General features: G+C 40.9%; 1 pseudogene; it reads left to right on the top strand.

Moving 5' to 3' along the window:
• The window catches only part of LOC130297581 (uncharacterized), a 438,873-nt pseudogene that overhangs the window by 255,291 nt on the left and 163,807 nt on the right, over window positions 1-19,775 (top strand).

The raw sequence follows: 19,775 nt of genomic DNA, 5'->3' as shown, positions 1-19,775 counted from the left end.
ATTGGGGTATGTGTGTGAGAGAGAGGGGAGACGTATTGGGCAGCTTTTAAGAAAAAGTGATAGATGCAGACAGCTTCTCTTCCCACTCTTTGTGTACGACACAAGACATTTCTATAGAGTAACACCAGGAGTCCGACCACGTTTTGCAGTTACGGGCTGGGAGCGCCCGGTGACCGTCACTGCAAACCTTGGTGTGAATGCACCTTTAAAGGGGTACTCCACTGGAATACATTTTTTCTTTAATCAACTGGTGCCAGAAAGTTAAACAGATTTGTAAATTATAGATAGTGGGGTGTGTAGCTCACTAATTGATGAGGAAGTGTTTGAGGTTAAATGTGATGCCTTCACCCAATCAGGCCAATTCAATTTAGGAAAAAGTAAATATGTAAAACCAGTCCTCAAGAACACTGTGGGTATATAGAATATAGTGAAAAGTAGATTAAAAGAAAAAGTAAAAATATATTGGATCAAATAAATATAAATTTATTAATGTAAGTATATGAATTAATAACCAATCACTCTGCAAGGCCCTTTCAGGAGAGAATTGGAAAATACTGATAAAAATTTAAATAAAAATATGAGTTATTACAAAGAAAGAATAAAATATAAAATAAATGCACCAATTAATAAGTTTTCATTAGTGTCCACTGGATGGTTAGCAATATGTCTCTTTCTATTGATAATCACAATTGTGTCCCAGGGTGTCCAATAGAAAAATCACAGTTCACAGTAGGAAAAGAGTTCAAAGAGCGAATGAATGAATGAACTCCTGTGAAGATCTTATGAGTCTCATCAGTTACTGTAGCAGATTTGTAGAAATAGCAACAGTTGTAGCAGTTGTAGCAAATATAGCAGCAGTTGTGGCTACAGTAGCGATTGGAGCAGCAATTGTAGTGGCTTTGTTGCAATCTTTAAATAAGTAGTATCGGTGCACAGCACCACTCACCCTCCTTCTCGGCTGTTGGTGATCCCGGCAGGCAGCGATACTCACGGATAGTGTTCTCGGAAGGTCGCGAACCTCTGCAGACCGCGGTATCCTGTGAGTGGTGAAGGCTGTCTGTGATGCCGATCTGGATCGTAGCCTGGGTGAGTGGTTCTCCGGTTGGCTGTCGGTGTCCCGGACTAGCACGGAAAGGCGTCCGGCCTGGGGAAGATATGTCCAGGAACTTAGCTGTCCGGGGCTGTGAGTGAAAGACTGGAAGCAGCTGTGTGTCCGAATGATGCACTAGCTGCGCGCGTGTTGCGGTGGTCCCAAATCTGTGGGCATCCAGAGGTTGCTAGCCACAATGGGTGGATATAGAGTCTTTAAAAGTGGTATACACTTATATCATATGGTGCTTTGGATAGGCAGACGCGTTTCAAGGCCTGCGGGCCTTTTCTTCAGTGACAGATAAGATATATATGCCCAGCAGTGGTGTCTGTATTTATAAGGTCTACATGCAATGATGTCATGTTGATTAGGTAGCTACTAAGACATGGAGCCTGGCTAGTTTAGGTTTGATATAAGATCAGAAATGGATCCAATGAAGATAGGTATAGTAAAGGAGAGAGAAAATAAAAGAAGAATAACAAGAGGATATATGATATTAAGAATACAGAATACAAAAATATAAGATACAAAATAGGAAATACTTGGAGTGTTTATATGTAAGATTACATAAAGATGTCTGAAATAATGATGGGAGTACAAAATATGTGCAATAATGAGACGGAAAATATAAATGATATATAGAAGTATTGTAGTATTTCAGAGGATGCAATATTATATAAATTACCTGTGTACATTAAGATTCCACACACTGAGAGGAGTACATTAATAAAAAATTGGTGAACGTAAAGAATAAATATAGATGTGGACATATCCTAAACTAGGATAAATATAGCATTAAAAATATATAATATATTAATAAAATAATAAAAAATGGGAATGTATAATGTAAACAAATATGGTGGAGTTATATTTATAACTAGAACCTGAAACAACATATATATGGGGGTATGTAAATATAAAATAAATATAGAAAATAAATATAAATTATTATATGAGGGAAGGGGGGAGGGGGGGGGAAGGGTCTGTACAGGGAATAAAAGAGACAGTGAATTCTGATGTAGAAAATTCTTGAGGAGGCTCGTCCACAGGCACCGTCACTGGGTCAATCGGCGACCAGCCAGTGACGGGTCATGGGGGCGAGCCGCACCAAGGGATGGAAACAGAGGAACCCGAAGATTTCGAGTTCTGCATTGAGTCCTCTAGGCTTGATGGTGTCGAAATCGAAAATCTTCCTTGAGTCTGCCTTAGACATTCTTCTGATGTAGTCACCACCACGCCAGCATTTTTTTACGTTTTGGATGGCCAAGAAAAACAGCTCTGACGGGTTCTGGTTGTGATGTTCTACAAAATGTGCTGACAATGGGTGTGTTTTTAGACCTCTTTTTATGTTATAAATGTGTTCTGCCATACGTATTTTAAACTGTCTCTTCGTACGGCCTATGTATTGTTTTTTACATGTGCACTGGATCAAATAGATGACCCCTTTGCTGTGACAGGTGAGACACTCAGTGATTTTGTGAACGTGATTATTGGAGGTGGATGAAATGTCAGTAATTTTTTTAGGGTCATTTGTGATTTTGCAGGCTGAACAGGTACCCCATCTGTAGAACCCCTTGCTTTGTAACCATGTGGATGGTGTTGCGGAACTGGTTGGTTGTCTCATTGTAGGGGCGACTTGAATGCCTAAGTTGGGGGCTTTTGTGTATACTATAGGGGGATGTTTTGACCAATGACCTTATCCTTCATTAAAAAGTGCCAATTCTTTTTGAATTTTTGAATAGTTTAAATTTTCTTGTAATCTTCATTAAAAGGTAAAATTAACTTAGGATCATCATTTTGTGATAATATTTTAGTTTCTTTGGGGGTAAAAAATGAAGATCTGTCTAAAATCCGAAATTGATTAAAAGATTTGTCTAAAATACTTTTTGGGTAGTTTTTCTCCAAGAATTTTTCAGTAAGGGCTTGAGCCTCTTCTTCAAATTTAGTGTGGGACGTACAATTTCTTTTCAGTCTGCGGTACTGACCCGTGAGTACATTTAGAAGCCACGGGTTTATGATACTTACTGCAGTTCAATCTATCTGAGTCTATAGTGATTAAAAGGTCTAAGAATTCTAAAGTGCCTGTGCTTATGTGTGGGGTAAAATGTAAATTAAGATTATTGGTATTTATTTCTTGGATAAAAACCTCCAGCAAGCTTCTCGGACCTTTCCAGATAAAAACTATATCGTCGATATAGCGCCGCCATAGTACGAGATAGTACGCGCCAATTCTGGGAGAGATATATTGTTCTTCCCAGGCGGCCATAAACATATTTGCATAACTGCGCGCGAATCTCGTACCCATGGCGGTGCCGGTAGCTTGGAGATAAAATTCATTTTCAAAATAAAAATAGTTGTTAAAATATAATTTATGGCTTGAAGGATAAAATCAATTTGTTCTGGTAAAATATCCCCTTTCATTAAAAAATGTTGTACTGCTTTCAATCCATCAGTATGATTAATTATAGTATATAGGGAGCTCACGTCTAGTTAGACGAAGATGTAATCAGCTTCCCATTTTGTGTTTTCTTAATCTCTGGATTGCTTCAGTAGTATCTTTAAAGGAGTACTCCGGTGCACACTTTTTTTTATCACAGTGAGTACCCACCCCCCTGCTTCTGGTGGACAAAATTAAGGTATTTCAGAAATAAAGCTAATTCTGAGAGAAATGTAGGTCACAGACACATACAAAGTACATGTACATGATCAGGATGAGATACTGAGCAACATATAACAGTTTTATTTGAGTGATCTGACAGGTACGCTTTAAAGGAGTAGTCAGGTGCACACTTTTTTCATGTTATCCAGTCCGCACTGCAAAATAAAAGAAAACGCACTTTATCTTACCTGCCAACGAGCCCCTGGAGCTCTGTTACAGGTGTTCGGTCCCCGGGCTGTATTCTTCTTACTTCCTGTTAGCCTGGCACGTCACACGGAGCTTCAGCCTATCATTTTTTGCATGCACATTCCAAATACGGTACTCCAGAATAGTCACATCATTAAGCGTCATTGAGTCAAATCCATAACAGAAATCCAAGGCTACCCTAAGTATTTCTGCCATTTATTGCACACCGTATTTTCCCCTCCAGAAAAATGCACCATGTAAACATACTTTTAATATAGTACAATAATACTGGGGCTTAATGCATTAACCACTTAAAGACACAGCCAATTTTGGCCTTGAGGACACAGAAAATTTTATTTTTTGTATTTTTGATTTTTCCTCCTCACCTGCTAAGAGCCATAACTCTTTTTCCATCCACAGATCCATATGAGGGCTTATATTTTGTGTGACCAATTGTACTTTGTAATGTCACCATTATTTTATGGCTCAGCCTAAAAAAAAATTATTTGTGGGGGGGGTTATTGATAAGAAAGTCTCAATTTTGCATCTTTTGGGGGGTGTTCGGTTTTTACACAGTGCATTTTATGGTAAAATTGCATGTTCTCTTTATTCTGTAGGTCAATACGTTACCCAACAATCCTTTTTTATTTTATTGTTTTTTTTTACAAAAGTCTGTATGCCTAAAAGTGTTCTTTTCTGACTCCTATAACTTTTTCATTTTTCCATATACAGGGTTGCATGAAGCTGTATTTTTTGTGCCATGATCTGTAGTTTTCCTCAGCACCATTTATGTTTTGATGGGACTTTTCGATCACTTTTTCTAAAAAAAAATTCTGATATGTGATGTGATTAAAAATCTGTATTTTTGGTGTATGGTATTTTTCATTGTACGCTGTTTACCGCACTGGATCGTAAACCTTATATTTTAATAGTTCAGATAATTACGCATACGGTGATACCAAATATGTTTTGCCTTTTTTCGGGGGGGGGGGGGGGCTGACCCTCTGCCGTCATTTTAACTTATCTGACCCTCACAATCACGTTGGGGGACCAGATAAGACTGCGAAGCTAGCTGGGATGGATGAGTTTACACTTTAGACACTGTGATTTTCTCATTGATTACGCCGTTTAAAGGGTTAATAACAGGCCCGTCACTAGTTATGAGTGTCTGGCTACTGATAATAGCCATTAGTCATTGCAGTGAAGAGAGTGCAGCTCCTGCGCTAGCTTCAAAATCACTTAACGTGACATTTACACCCTGGTGCATGTAGTCCTGGATGACAAGGGATGATTTATGCCCTGAGTTCTTAACAGGTAAAAAACTGTTTTGCTTGCAAGTTCTTCACTATGAGACATCTGGTCCCCACAATAATCAGACAAGCCCATATCACATCCACTAAACACAAGCATATTGCAGTCACAACTCAATGGATCATAATTAAACTGTGTTGACTGGTTGAATGAAAAGCATCGGGATTATTACTGAATGCAAAATAGTTTCTAATGTAAAAATTTTGGGAGTGAGTGATCGAAACCTGTCCAGAGGAAAATTTGGCTAGTTGCCCATAGCAACCATCAGCTGACTTCTTTCATTTTTTATAAGGCCTTTGAAAAATAAGAAAAGCGATCTGATTGGTTGCTATGGGCAACTGGTGAACTTTTCCTCTGCACAAGTTTTGATAAATTTCCTCATTTGTCTCTGTGCTCCCACTGGTTCCAGATTTTTAGTATTCAGTGGAACAATTTGTCAGATCATTGTAAGGTGTTTTGGCAACTTTTTCAGACTCACTTTCGCCAGACAGTAATGACCAGAAAGGTTGCATAACAAAACATGCCACTGTGTTATCACTGGACGGCTCTGTATAACAACAGTGGGGCTGGGTCTTCAGTGATAAATGCCACTAATTCCTCCCTGTTTTATTAGGGATTAGAAATGTCCCCACAGGGCTCCTAGGAACTATAAACATCTCATTCCCCACTGGGCCATTTGGGCTCGTAGAACACATTGTAGTAATCTTAAAGGGGTACTCCGCCCCTAGACATCTTATTTCCCATCCAAAGGATAGGGGATAATATGCCTGTTCATGGGGGTCCCACCGCTGGGAACCCCCACGATCTCTCCTGCAGCACCCTGTGTCATCTGCTGCACAGAGCGAAGTTCGCTCCGTGCCTGATGACGGGCGATACAGGGGCCAGAGTATCATGACGCCTGTCATCAGGCTCGGAGCGAATTTCGCTCCATGCAGCAGATGACACAGGGTGCGGCAGGAGAGATTGTGGGGGTTCCCAGCTGTGGGACCCCCGCGATCAGACAAGGGATAAGATGCTGGATAGGGGGATAGAATGTCTAGGGGCGGAGTACCCCTTTAATATAAACTTTGTCTTAAGGTGCATGCACACCACGTTTTTGCAATACAGTTCCTGTATCAGGTTTTTGATGAAAAACGGATTCCTCAGAACCTGACTAAACTGTATCAAAAAGTGTGTACAAATTATAACCCATATACTGTTTGAAAAATGAAGCCCGGTTGCATCAGTTTTTTAAGAAAAAAACGTATACGTTTTTAACTTTTCACTCCATTTTGAATAAAGTTTCCCTTGTTTGATTGAAATTCCAAGAAAAAAAACTGTGCAAATTCAAAAACCGTATGGTGAAAACCTGGTGGAACCGTACGCACATACAGTTGTGTACGGTTCCCATTTACTCCCATGTTAAAAAAAACTGTATACAGTTTAATACAGTTTTTCACCCCGACCAAGAAACGTGGTAGACTACGGTTTTGGATACGGGTAAAAAAATGGACAAAACTGTATGTGATGCAAAACGAACTAAACTGGATGATGCGTTTGACATACAGTTTACTATACAGTTCCATATGGTTTTTAACTTGAAACCGTATACGGTAACTGTATAACAAAAACTAAGCAGATATTCTAAGCAGATATGTTTTTTTTTTATTTGTTTTCTAAATAATATTGTGCTCTTTAACAAATGATGCTTAGTTTATTTCACCTTATTTAAAGCAATGTTACACAGTTCTTGTGGAAACAGTTAAGTAATCTAACCCCACTGTTTCTAATACTACTATACCATGATTCATCCCACACTATACTATTCGAGATTTGTATGAAATGCTTCATCTGACAGAAGTTCCTACGTTCCTTTCATAGCTATATCTGATAGCAAGCTTGACATGGCTGTCACATACTTTAGGTCTGTCTGATAAGCCTCACTGACTCAGTTATGTTCCGTTATATAATCATCCTCGTTTTATGCCTGTTTTTACTTAAAAAACAAAAAACTAAACAAAAACTTGACAAACTAGAAGAGTAAATGCTGCCTCAACATGCATGAATGATGGAATTGGTAAAGGTCAAGTGATCCACAGACACTTAACTTGTCAACCCAAAAATCGCCCACACAAGGCTATAAAAGGATACGTACCAAAAAGGTTAACCAATAACAACTCATATCAGGCTAGACCTATTCACCTTGCTCTTGGGAAGGGTGGAATTATGCAGGTACTGTCCCTGAACCTCAACATTTGCAAATAAGGGCCCACAGGTAGGATGAGCCAGGCCTTCTAGTACCGGGTGAGATAGTGTCTTCAATTTACGCAGCACATGTGGATTCAGAAATGTTGACATTTATTTGGGGATTATTTTTCTGTACTTCTCTGAATTGTTTTAATTCTCTGAATTATGTTTATGAAATTGCAAGATCACATAAGGTAGGTACTACTTCATAGAACTGTACACTGAAGGTCATGTATGTAAAATACACAAGTTAAAGAGATGACTTTCTTTAAATTTTATATGTGCTGCTTGTGCCAAATACCAATGTAGTACTCGTAGAACACAAGTTAAAGGCCTTTTGTAATATGGTTGTTTCATTTTTTTTAACGGCTCCTGAAAATCCTACCAATAGGGGTCCCAATACCTACTGGGACACTAACTAGTCCTGCAGCAGCATCAGGCATGTCTATGAGTCATGAACAAGAGATGACTCCTGGACAAGGCTGTATGAGCAGGTGCACCAATTACCTCCCACCACCATAAGGAAGGGACATGCCTCCTTTCCCTGAGAGGATTTGTAACACTGTGTGCTAATGAAAAGAGGTATATTTATAATAAATCTAGGTGATAGAGGCATAAAAATTATGTACATGGTCAGGATTAGATACTGAGTAAGGGTGGGTTCACACTACGTTTTCTCCCATACGGGAGCGCATACGGCAGGGGGGAGCTAAAACCTTGCGCTCCCGTATGCCTTTGTATGCGCTCCCGTGTGTCATTCATTTCAATGAGCCGGCCGGAGTGAAACGTTCGGTCCGGTCGGCTCATTTTTGCGCCGTATGCGCTTTTACGACCGGACCTCAAACCGTGGTTGACCACAGTTTTAGGTCCGGGGGAAAAGCGCATACGGCGCAAAAATGAGCCGACCGGACCGAACGTTTCACTCTGGCCGGCTCATTGAAATGAATGACACACGGGAGCGCATACGGGAGCGCGAAGTTTTAGCTCCCCCCTGCCGTATGCTCTCCCGTATGGGAGAAAACGTAGTGTGAACCCACCCTAACATTATTTTTTTTGGGATCTGACAGGTACGCTTTAACCCTATACAGAGATAAAACTTCACCTTTATTCAATGTCTTTTGTAAACAAATTTGCAAATCCTATATTGACAAGTGCATACAACTTTAAGTGATGTACCAAATACCATAGGGAGATGCATATGCAAATATACATATAGGGGGATGTTTATTATTGAGTTTACCCCTTTTTCTTGTGTATTTTTTTTTTTTGCGCAAATATTTGCACAGTGACTTTCATTGCATCTTTTTTGATAGTATGTTTTCCGATATCCTCTATGTGGTCGTCTACCGTAGAAAGGAAAATGCTTTACACACTAATTTACTATTGCACATTTTTTTGGTTTAGATATTAACCCCTTCCCGCTACATGACGTATGGATACGTCATGAGCGGGCTCCCGCGGCTAATACTGGACATCACCTATCTTGGTGATGCCCGGTATTAACCCTTCAGAAGCGGCGATCAAAGTTGATCGCCGAGTCTAAAGTGAAGCTAAACTGTGTCGGTTAACTCAGTGGAGCTGTTCGGGACCGCCGTTATTTCATCCCGAACAGCTTACAGGACAGCTGGAGGGTCCCTACCTGCCTCCTCACTGTCCGATCGCCGAATGACTGCTCCATGCCTGAAATCCAGGCAGGAGCAGTCGAGCGGCGATAACACTGATCAATGCCCGGCTATTGCCAGGCAGTGATCAATGTAGAAGGTCAGTGTGTGCAGTGTTATAGCCCCCTATGGGCGCTATAACACTGCAAAAAAAAAAGTGAAAATAAAGTGTTAATAAAGATCATTTAACCCCTTCCATAATAAAAGTCAGAATCACCCCCCTTTTCCCAATAAAAAAAAAACTGTGTAAATAAAAAGAAACATATGTGGTATCGCCGCATGCGTAAATGTCCGAACTATAAAAAATATATATTTAATTAAACCGCACGGTCTATGACGTACACGTAAAAAAAAGTCCAAAATAGCGTATTTTTGGGTCACTTTATAGACCATAAAAAAGTGAATAAAAAGCGATCAAAAAGTCCAATCAAAACAAAAATGATACCGATAAAAACGCCAGATCACGGACCAAAAAATAAGCCCTCATACATCCCCATAAACATCCCCATAAACGGAAGAATAAAAAAGTTATAGTGGTCAGAAGAGGACATTTTTAAACGTATACATTTTCCTGCTAATAGTACGACAAAATCAAATTTGTGGATTTTTGGGTAAAATGACTAATATCACAGCAAAGTAGAATTGGTGAAATGAGGAAAAAATGAAAATGCAAAAATGGAAAATACCCAGCATCATTAAGGGGTTAAAACTTTGCGCAAAGGCAACAGATTTTGCGCAAATATAGAACACAGAGGAGTGCATATACCAATGTGTCAGACGGTAGAAATATGAAGGAATGTCTATGTTTGAGCTAAATTTCTTAACAAGCCTTCGCACGGTTGATAAATTTTGCACAGCCATGCAAAACATAGAAAGCACTGACATGGTTTTGATGATTTCTACCTCACACGACATTGATAAATCTAGGCTTCAATTTCTTATCATATATGCTTACATCCAGACAAACATGAATGAGAGCCAGGTATTACATAAAGAAGTATAAAAGTAAATTGACCATTCCATTGCCCATATGGTTAATAAGGTTTTTAAGTTTCCTGACATGCTCCAGTGATATAACTGTTCTAATTGATGTTCTAAGCAGTGTGGGCTAACACAGGAAATGGTTGTAAAAGCGTAATCTAGACCAGGCACTCTATTGAAAGTAGGAGAGAGTTCAGTTTTATTGCAGCCTCTCTACTGAGGAGGTTAATGCTGCCTGAGGCATTGTGAGAGAAGTGTAGTGCAGGAGCATATTGGAGCAAATAGCTTCTTCTAAGACGTCAGTCTAGGAAGCAATTCAAGCCTAGTCCTAATGTCAGTGCAGAAGGAGAGACGTGAGGAGAAGTTCAGCCTATGGAAAGAAGTTATAAAAAAAAAAAGCCTTCACAGCTTCACACTAAGAGGTCTTCTGACAAGGCCTTGTGCAGCGTGGCTTCTGGGTCCCAAATCTATAGAGCTGCACAGTGCCATTCGGAATTGCAGGACCAGTAAGAATTAAAAAAAAACTACTGCATAAACTGTTTCTTGGAGAAAGACATAGAACTATAGAACTAAGTCTAGAGTACAGAAAGGACCTGCTCCATTAACACTAGGAAAAAAACACACACCTTGGATAAACCCCACTTTAGCCAAAACAAAGCCAGCTGGGCCCCAATTTAGATTGTTAGTAAAGTGAACAGTAAGAAATTACTCTTTCAAGTTACACATTGGCCTTGATTTACTAAGAGTGTTGAGTTTTCATTAATGTGAAATTTTGTTTCATACTTGCTGGATTTCACTCTATTTACTATGGGAATGTACAGGTCGGGAAAGTTCTGACTATCTTTTTCTTAGTTGAATTTTTAGCCATTTATTTACAGGATTTTGAGTAAATAAAAAAAAAGTAAAGTAAATTAAAAAGTAGCCAATTTAGCCAACTGGGTGCAGACATAATTTGTTGTGTAATTAACCCCTTAACGACCACGGACGTAAATGTACATCCTGGCTTGGCGGTACTTCACACACCAGGATGTACATTTACGTCCTGTGTATGACCGCGAGCATCGGAGCGGTGTTCGTGTCATACAGCCGGGGACCCGCTGGTATCAGCAGCCGGGACCCGCCGGTAATGGCCGACATCCGCGATTGCGCGGATGTCTGCCATTAACCCCTCAGATGCCGTGATCAGTACAGATCACGGCATCTGCGGCAATGCGCACGTTAAAATAGACGATCGTCCGCAGCGCTGCTGCGGGGATCCGATCATCTGTAATGGCGGACGGAGGTCCCCTCACCTGCCTCCGTCCATCTCCCTGCGTTTCCTGCTCTGGTCTGAGATCGAGCAGACCAGAGCAGAAAATAGCCGATAATACTGATCAGTGCTATGTCCTATGCATAGCACTGAACAGTATTAGCAATCAAATGATCGCTATAGATAGTTCTTTATGGGGACATAAAAAGTGTAAAAAAAAAGTTGAAAAATGTAAAAATAAAACGTAAAAAAAAGGTGAAAAATCCCCCCCCCCCCCCAATAAAAATGAAAATTGTCAGTTTTTCCCATTTTACCCCCAAAAAGCGTAAACATTTTTTTAAATAAACATATTTGGTATCGCCTCATGCGTAGATGTCGGATCTATCAAAATATAGTGTTAATGATCCCGTACGGTGAACGGCGTAAACGTAAAAAAATTTTAAGTCCAAAAATAATGCTTTTTTGTCACATTTTGTTCCAAAAAAAAAATTATTACAAATTATCTAAAAGTTTTATATATTTCAAATGACATGTCATTTCTACTGTAAAGGGTACAGTGTGAAAACGAAACCCTCCAAAATGTGCAAAATTGTGGTTTTCATTTAAGTTTCCGCCCTAAAAATTTTTTTGGGGGGGTCGCCGTACATTTTATGGTAAAATGAGAGGTTTCATTATAAAGTACAATTGTCACCCAAAAAACAAGCCCTTATATGGGTCTGTAGATGGAAATATGAAAGAGTTATAGATTTTAGAAGGCGAGGAGGAAAAAACGAAAACGCTAAAATAAAACTGGCCTAACCCCTTAAGGACAAAGCCCATTTGGGCCTTAAGGACGCAGACAATTTTATTTTTAAGTTTTTCATTTTTTCCTCCTCGCCTTCAAAAAATCATAACTCTTTTATATTTTCATCCACAGATTAGTATGAGGGCTTGTTTTTTGCGTGACTAGTTGTCCGTTGTAATGCCATCACTCACTTTACCATAAAATGTATGACGCAACCAAAAAAAATACTATTTGTGTGTGGAAATTAAAAAGAAAACCACAATTTAGCAAATTTTGGAAGGTTTCGTTTTCATGCCGTACAATTTACTGTAAAAATTATGTGTTCTTTATTCTTTCGGTCAATACGATTAAAATGATACCCAATGGTAATATACTTTTCTATTACTGTTGCGCTTACAAAAAAATCGCAAACTGTTTAACCAAATTAGTACGTTTAAAATCCCCCTATTTTGAAGACCTATAACTTTTTCATTTTTCCATATAAGCGGTTGTATGAGGGCTCATTTTTTGCCCCGTGATCTGTACTTTTTATTGATACCATATTTGCTTATATAACACTTTTAATAATTTTTTTATAAATTTTTTTTTAAATAAAATGTTTTAAAAAAGCAGCTATTTTGGACTTTTTTTTTTACGTTCACGTCGTTCACCGTAAGGTATCATTAACATTTTATCTTAATAGTTGGGATATTTACGCACACGGCGATACCAAATATGTATATAAAATATATTTCCCCCCCCCACGTCTCCACGACAGCACCCATGAGATTATCTCCTCCTCCTGATTGGCACAGGCAAAAACACTGAGAGGTTAAATTCCCCACCCCTTCCTGTCCACACCAGTGTTTTTTCCCGTCCCTGTCAGGGAAGGAGCTGAGAGGTGCAGGGGGGTTTCTTACTCTTCTGCATGAAGAAATTAAGGTCCTTACCGGGGCCTTGCAGACTCGTGGTGTGAGCATAGCACACCCCCTGTCTTTTTATCCCCTTGGTCCGGTCCTCTCTGTAGGTCCGCTCCAGGAGCATGGAGGCGGAGGGATACCGCGGGAGTACCGTATAGTGTACGAGTCTCTGTACGGTCTCCTTCAGCGGTCTCTGCCTTCAGCGAGGAGTTCTCTCTTCACACGAGCGCTTCTAGTTTGTTTTCTTCCGGCTCTTCCGGCCGGAGATGCTGGTGTCTGACGTCACTTCCGGCCGTGCTCGGGCGGGGAATTTGAATCTGGAGACCGGCTTTTTTTCTATAAGAAGCCCCTCTCCCAGATGGAAGCTGCTCTAACTGATTCCAGTGTTGGAAAATACAAGGCTGCATCATGAGCTCACCAGCAAAGGTTCCAGATCCTCCAGTGATCCCAGGATCCGTGAGTACTGAGGGCCTATGGGTTCGCCCTGGCCTATCTTCATTGCATGGTGTTTTATCCTTCTCTTCCTTGTATTTGCAGGGAGACAAGGATTCTTCAGGTTCTTCGGTTAAACCGAAAAAATCTAAACCAAAGAAATGTGTTATTTGCTAAATTAAATCCATGATTCATTCAGAGATACACTCTGCATTGGCCTCTTTTACACCTGTTACCCCTGTGGCTCCTGCTACTTCGGTTAATGCCTCAGCTGTAAAAAAGACTAAAATGGTGTCTTTTTCGGATTCTGAAGAAAGTGTATCTCCAGAATTGGAAGAAGGAGAATTTGTGGAAAATACTCATGAAGAGGAAGAGTCCTCTTTGAAAAAATTCTTGTTTAATTCTGATGATATAGAATCCTTAATTAAGTCTGTCCGTACTACCTTGAATTTAGAGGAAGTTCAGGAGACTAAGTCTATGCAGGATGACCTTTTTGGAGGCCTAGAAGACAGGAAACCCTGTACTTTCCCTGTTCATACAAATTTGCATAAAATTATTAAAGATGAATGGGTTCAGCCAGAAAAGAATGCCTTTATTCCTAGGGGTCTTAAAAAGGCGTTATCCCTTTGATGTTACAGACTCTACTTCCTGGAACATGATACCATTAGTAGATATCCCGGTTGCTAAAGTGGCAAAGCGTACCTCTCAGCCTTTCGAGGATGCTACACAACTTAAAGATCCAATGGATAGAAAGGCAGAGAGTTTGCTTAAAAGGTCCTGGGAGGCTGCTTCCTCACTGTTAAGGCCTAGTATAGCCTCTACCTGTGTAGCCAGGACTTTAGGAGTTTGGTTAGACCATTTGGAATACCACCTCCAGTCTGATACCCCTAAGGACCAGATTTTGGAATCCTTACCTCTGCTTAAGATGGCATCTAATTTTTTATCAGATGCCTCTGCAGAATCGGTAAAACTTGCTTCTCGTACTGCTGTTTTGTCCAATACCACTGAGCGTGTACTCTTTTCATGGAAAATGTTTGTTTGGTCCAGAGTTGGATTCTATTCTGGAAAAAGCAGCAGACAATAAAAAAGGATTGCCCTTAGATAAGGTCCAACCTAAAAAGTCTCCTTTTCGTCTTTTTTCCCAATCAGACCATTCCTTCAGAGGAGGTAAAGGGAAAACAGGACGTTGGTCTTACCGGAAGGGCGGTAGGGGTAGAAATATCTTTACTAACCCCGGTCAGTCCTCTTCCAAACCTAAGCAATGACGCCAGGCCAGTGGGGGCAAGGCTTTCCCATTTTGCACCGGTTTGGGAGTCACTAATTCCCAATCCCTGGATAGTGGAGATAATATCTCAGGGCCTCCGGATCGAGTTGTCATCACCTCCCCCTCCAAGGTATATTGTTACTCAGCCGAGTCAAAAAAGCCAGAAATTGGTTCTCAAGGGTGTTTCCATCGTTACTCTAGTCCTACCTTGGACTCAATAGTCCCTTGTTGTTCTAACTTACTTATGAAGGGTTGATTGTCGCATACGCATAATCTTGCAATAATATCCTGGTAATATGCATGTATATTGTATTATGTGACGGATCCCCCCATGTAAGAGATGTCATGACTGTTTAATTCTATGTTATAAATATGTTTATGTTGTGAAAAACCCAATAAAAAAAATTGTAAACCCCCCCCCCCCCCCCAAAAAAAAAGAAGGGTGTTCGGGTGCTATCCAGGAGGTTCCTCTCCTTCAGAGGGGCCTAGGTCATTATTCTTCCCTGTTTTTGGTTTCCAAACCAAACGGGAAGTTCCGTACAATTATAAACCTGAAACCCCTGAACAAATTTGTGGTTTACAAAAAATTCAAGATGGAAACTGTGAAGTCTGCAGTTCAGTTAATAAAGGAGGGGGCGGTGATGGTGACTATCGATCTTCGCGATGCATATTACCACATTCCCATCCATTCAAATTCCCCAAAATATTTGAGATTTGCCATCCAGTGGGGGTCCGGGGTCTGCCACTTTCAGTTTGTCTGTCTCCCATTCGGTCTGTCATCTGCACCTCGAATTTTCACCAAAGTCTTAGCAGAGGTGGTTGCCCTTCTCAGGAAGGAGTCTATTCTAATTATCCCTTATCTAGACGACATACTGATAGTGGCGGACTCAGTTCCTCAGCTGGAACTTCATTTACAGTGAGCTATATTTGTTCTCCAGAAGTTGGGTTGGATCCTAAATCTAGACAAATCAGATCTTATTCCCAGTCAGAGGAAAAATTTCCTAGGTACCCTTTTGGATTCAAGGATCCAGACCTCCTTTCTTTCGGATTCAAAAAGGGTATTACTGCAGGCATTAATCTCCAGGTTTCTAAGCCTCCATTCCTGTACAATCAGGACAGCAATGTCCACTCTGGGTCATATGACATCATGCATCCAATCAGTAGCTTGGGCTCAGTTTCACTCCAGGCCTCTACAAAAGTGGATCCTAGCCATTCGGGACAAGTCTCAGAAAGCTTTAGACAGAAGAGTAATAATTCCCACTGAAGTAAAAACCCATCTAAGATCGTGGACGTTCAAGAAGAATTTAAAGAAGGGAGTAGGTTGGTTTCAGTCAAACCAGTTACTCATAACAACGGATACCAGTGCAGGAGGATGTGGTGCTCACTCAGAGTCTCGAGTAGTCCAAGGGAAATGGGATCCTCAGACAGCAAGAAAATCTTCCAACTTCAGAGAGCTACTGGCAATATGGATGACACTCCAAGAGTTAGAGGAGATGTGCAAAAATCGCCATATCCTCATCTACTCGGACAACATGACTGCAGTGGCCTTTATAAGGCATCAGGGAGGTCCAAGGTACACAGCTCTCCAGTCAATTTTGCATCAAATATTTTCTTGGGCAGAAAACAAGGTGCTTTCTATCTCAGCAGTCCATCTCAAAGGGGTCTGGAACTTGGAGGCGGACTTCCTGAGCAGAGACATATTAGACCCAGGGGAATGGTCTCTAGCTCCGTGGGCATTCAGGATGATTACGGAGAGACCGGGGGTTCCTCAAATAGATCTGTTTGCAACCAAGAGAAATCACAAGGTGGATCTATTCTATTCCCTAAATCCAAGGGAGTCTCCGCTAGCAGTGGATGCATTAGCTCAGAATTGGACATTCAGTATGGGATACGCATTTCCTCCCCTGCCGCTAATATCCTGGGTCCTTCAGAAGTTAATGAACTATCATTGCATTCTAATCCTAGTAGCTCCATACTGGCCAAAGAGGAGCTGGTTCTCTCTGTTAAAGTCTCTGGCTGTAGAGGATCCCATCTGCCTTCCTCTTCAAAAGGATCTGCTGTCCAGGGACAATCCTTTCATCGTCAGATCAAAAACCTCAGCTTGACAGCATGGAAATTGAAAAGTCCATTCTGCTGAAGGAAGGTTTCTCTGAAAAGGTAGTAAATACCCTTCTATCTAGCCATAAAGATACTACCTCTAGAATCTATACTAAAACCTGGAAGAAATTTATCTCTTGGTGTGGGAATTCTTTTTCTGTCAACACTCCGGTGATTCCTAAAATTCTAGACTTCCTTCAGCAGGGATTTGATTTAGGTCTTTCCCCTAGTACCCTCAAAGTAAAGGTTTCTGCTCTCAGTGCTCTCTATCATATAAAATTGGCTGAGAACATGTGGATTTCAAGGTTTATTAAAGCGTCCAGCAGACTCAGACCTAAGACTTTAAATATCTGTCCTCAGTGGAATTTAAATACAGTTCTAGCGGCTGTTCCTTTGGATCCCTTTGAGCCTCTGGATTCTATTTCTGAAAAATTTTTGACTCTCAAAACTATATTTTTAATCTCCATCACTACAGCTGGGAGAGTAGGTGAAATTCAGGCTCTTTCTATCCGAGAGCCTTTTATCAGAATTTTGGATGACAAAATAATTTTTAAGCTTGATCCTAACTTCCTCCCTAAAGTTGTCTCTACCTTTCATAGATCACAGGATATTGTGGTTCCATCCTTCTGTTCAGATCCAAAAAATGTCTTAGAAAAATCATATAGTCTTTTGGATGTTAGAAGAGCTGTCCTCATCTACATTAAAAGAACTAGTAAGTGGAGGAAGGATGACAATCTGTTTATTCAGTTTGCTGGCCCTAATAGAGGAGAGAAAGCCTCTAGGAGTTCTATAGCCAGATGGATTAAGACCGCAATTTCAGAGGCTTATGTGACCAGAGGAAAAGCCCCTCCTAGACAATTTAAGGCCCATTCTACTAGGGCAATTTCCTCATCATGGGCAGAGAGAGCTGGAGCTTCTGTAGAACAGATTTGCAAAGCTGCCACTTGGAAAAAATTTCATACCTTTTCCAGACATTATAGAGTTCACATTTTGTCTTCTGAGGATATGGCCTTTGGACGTAAAGTTCTCAGTGCTGTAGTCCCACCCTAAGTAAATTCTTTGGTATTTCTCATGGGTGCTGTCATGGAGACATGGGGGGAAATGGTGAATTATACTCACCGATAATTCCTTTTCTGGAAGTCTCCACGACAGCACCCTTTGGTTTTTTACTATAGTGTTTTTTGGTGCACTTCGGTGGACCTTCGGTGTCCTTTATAAATACACTGGTGTGGACAGGAAGGGGTGGGGAATTTAACCTCTCAGTGTTTTTTCCTGTCCCAATCAGGAGGAGGAGATAATCTCATGGGTGCTGTCATGGAGACTTCCAGAAAAGGAATTATCGGTGAGTATAATTCACCATTTTACACTTTTTGGGGGTGAAATAGGGAAAATGGGACAATTAACGTTTTTATTGGGGGAGGGGGTTTTTCACATATTTTTTACTTTTATTTTTACACTTTAATAGTCCCCATAGGGAACTATTTATAGCAATCATTCGATTGCTAATACTGTTCAGTGCTATGTATAGGACATAGCACTGATCAGCGTTATCGGTCATCTTCTGCTCTGGTCTGCTCGATCGCAGACCAGAGCAGAAGACCCCGGGAGACGGCCGGAGCAAGGTGAGGGGACCTCCGGCGGCCATGCTGAATGATCGGATCGCCGCGGCAGCACTGCGGGCGATCCGATCATCCATTTTAGTGACCGCGATGCTGCAGATGTTGTGATCTGTATTGATCACGGCATCTGAGGGGTTAATGGCGGACATCCGTGAGATGGCGGTTGTCTGCCATTACGGGCGGGTCCCTGGCTGCTATCAGCTATCAGCCGAGACCTGCCGCGCATGACGCGAGCATCGCTACGATGCTCGCGTTTATGCATAGAACGTAAATGTACATCCTGGTGCGTTAAGTACCACCTCACCAGGACGTACCTTTACGTCCTTCTTTGTTAAGGGGTTAAGAAAATTGTGAAGCACAACCCAACAAAAGCAGGTCAGGTTTACACTAGTAGATCAGGGCCAGTATGTCTGGCTCTCTTTGCTCAAACAACCATCAAGAGCACTCAAGTTACCATCAGCTATGACAAACAAAAACACACACAGGGACAACAGCTACCATTGTGATCCAGACCATGAATAACATTATGTCTAACTACCCTTAGCATTCCCATAGTTCTTCTTTCATTGTTCCACCTGGAAATGGTGTGAAGTCTTAACCTCTTAGGACAATGGACCTAAATGTACGTCCTGATGCATTGGTACTAAACGTACTAGGATGTACATTTATGTCCTGTACATGATGCGAGCATCGGACCGGTGCTCCCATCATGCACGGCAAGTCCTGGCTGCTATCAGCAGCCAGGACCCACCTGTAATGGTGGGCATCAGCAATCAAGCTGATGTCCGCAATTAACCCCTCAGATGTCGTGATCAATACAGATCAAAGCATCTGTGGCAATGTGAGCGTTTGGATGATCGGATCGCCTGTGGCACTGCGGCGGAGATCCGATCATCAAACATGATGGCCAGTGGTCCCCTTACCTGCTCCGGCCGTTATCTCGGGGTCTTCTTCTCTGGTCTGACATCAAGCAGATCAGATCAGAAAAGAAGATCGCCGATAATACTGATCAGTGCTATGCCTATGCATAGCACTGTTCAGTATATGCAATCTAAAGATTGCTATAAATAGTCCCCTTTGGGTACTATAAAAGTAGGTAAAAAAATTTTTTTTTTTTAAAAGCCCTTCTCTCAATAAAAGTTTAACCCTTTCATGACCCAGCTAATTTTATTTTCTGGCTCATGTTTTTTTCCTCAGACCCATAACTTTTTTTTCCGACTGACAACGTTATATTTGGGCTTATTTTCTGCATAGCAAGTTGTACTTTCGAACTATTCACTTTTTTTTTCTTTTTTTTATTATACAATGTATTACAAA

Source organism: Hyla sarda, chromosome 13 (assembly GCF_029499605.1).
Source record: "Hyla sarda isolate aHylSar1 chromosome 13, aHylSar1.hap1, whole genome shotgun sequence".
Taxonomy (NCBI): Eukaryota; Metazoa; Chordata; class Amphibia; order Anura; family Hylidae; genus Hyla; species Hyla sarda.
Note: the sequence above shows the minus strand (reverse complement) of the source record. Positions and strands in the feature narration are given on the sequence as shown.